The 2,117-nt window shown below is 40.1% G+C and overlaps 1 pseudogene; it reads right to left on the bottom strand.

Moving 5' to 3' along the window:
* Positions 1–812: 812 nt before the first annotated feature.
* Positions 813–1,310, bottom strand: LOC118238983 (annotated as a pseudogene).
* Between the last annotated feature and the right edge of the window lie 807 nt (positions 1,311–2,117).

Genomic DNA, 2,117 nt, shown 5'->3' on the forward strand with positions numbered 1-2,117 from the left:
AGAGTCAGGAAACACCCTTGCTGGCCCTCTGCACTTAGTCTTTGGGATCTGCAAGAGCAATATATTTTGTTTTCCTTTTTGCTCTCTCATGAAAAATATATTTAGCAATGTTGTTGATCTTATGAACTTGATGTATTATTGGACTGTGTCACTCTGTTTACTTTGACAGAACATGGTCTTCAGTTGTTTAATTTCACCCCTATGTACAGATTGCTCTGAAATGTTTGTAGACTGTTTTATTCTCTCTAAGCTATCCTGTACAGGTCAGGAAGTTGTCCTAGGAGGTTTGTGTGGCTGTGATGCGTCAGGGCAGCCATAAGTTTCAGTTATTGAGACACACGGTCTGTCCCCACATAAGTCAGCCCTAGGAAACCTGCATGGGGATATCTACATCAAATCCAACAGCAACTCAAAGGGTTATTGTTTGCCCTGATATTGTTGATTTGTAGCTTATTACCAGCTACTCCAAAAGTATTTCCATTTCCGCTCTCCTAGGTACTGATATATATATATATATATATATATATATATATATATATATATATATATATATGAATGATATTGTGTCACCAGAATTTTCCAATTTTCCATTTAGTTTCGTTAAAGAAGAATCATTTCAATCGAGGTGGTCACTGATAAAGTTCTGGTCAAAGCACTGTGTACTGTAGGGGCATCCTGAATCATCATCAATTTATTCCCAACAGTTCTTTTGAAAAGTTGACAAAGATTCTATAAGACTGTGAAGTGACAAAGGGACACTCAGACTGATGATTTCTGAGCAATTCCAGGGATAATCTACTCTGTCATCTCAGTCACAGGGCAGCTTCCTGCTCCTCCAGGGTTTGGACACACTCAGGATGTGGTTGCAACACTGTGTCTCTCGCACAGTAATAGACAACAGATTCCTCAGATGTCAGGCAGCTGAGCTCCATGTAGGCTGTGCTGGAGGATGTGTGTGCAGTCAGTGTGGCCTTGCCCTGGAACTTCTGATTATAGCCAGTACCACCATTTACAGGATAAATATATACAATCCACTCTAGGCCCTATCTAGGCTTCTGTTTCACCCAGCTCATATAGTAGCTGGTGAAAGTGAAACATGAAGCCTTGCAGAACAGCTTCACTGATGCTCCAGGCTTCACCAGCTCAGCCCCAGACTGCTGCAGGTGGACCTGGGAGTGCACACCTGTGGAGAGAAAGTCAGAGTGGATGTCACTGTCACCTGAGTGCATGAACCCTCCTCAGGTTTGGAACTTGGAGCTCTTACCTGTTGTTGCTGTCACCAGGAAGAGGATGATCCAGCTCCATCCCATGGTGAGGGCCTGTGTGTTCAGCGACTGTGGAGAGCACACTGATCATATGCTGTTGGTAGTGTGGACATCCCTGTATTTACCACATAGACTCACATGATTTGCATATTCATGAGCAGGATAGTTCTTAGATAAGGACCTAGTTGAGCTGGAGAAAAGGAGGTAGAGGGCACATGTGTGAGGCAACAGGATGCTGAGGCTCAAATCCTCATCCTGCCTCAAGAAGTAGCCATTCCTGAGACCTGTGTAGACCCTGTGGATATAACATAAGCCTAATCTCTCATCTTAAAAATAGAATACCAACATGATAAACTAGTTCATTTCATTTACAACATTGATTCACAGGTGGTAATAGTGACAAGGATAATTGTGAATGGAAATTTCAAAAACTCCTAAATTAGGAGAATTTTCCACTTTCATTTATATATAAGCTATTGATATTTGCTATTTGAACATGTTGCTGGTGTGTGTTTCTTGTTTGTTTGCTTTTTAAAATCTTGCTTTTTCTGTTTTTGCATTCTACAGATAGAAAGAAATGTTGTAAATTGAGTGGCAGGGAGGTGTGGCAGAGGGTAGGGCTAGGGAATAGTTACAAAACATGGTCAGAACATATCATATAGTATGAAAAATGTTTTCCAAATAAATCAAAAATCAATAAACAAATCTTAATGAAATAAATGTAAAAAATAAAAATCTGTTCAATATTTAACAAATAATTTTTTCTGTGTTTGGACATGGGGACTTCACATGCCAACTGTAGCAGGTGTTGTTCAGCTAATAGACTATAAAAAGGGAGTCCATAGAGATTAA

This window comes from Cricetulus griseus, chromosome 5 (assembly GCF_003668045.3).
Source record: "Cricetulus griseus strain 17A/GY chromosome 5, alternate assembly CriGri-PICRH-1.0, whole genome shotgun sequence".
NCBI classification, from domain to species: Eukaryota; Metazoa; Chordata; class Mammalia; order Rodentia; family Cricetidae; genus Cricetulus; species Cricetulus griseus.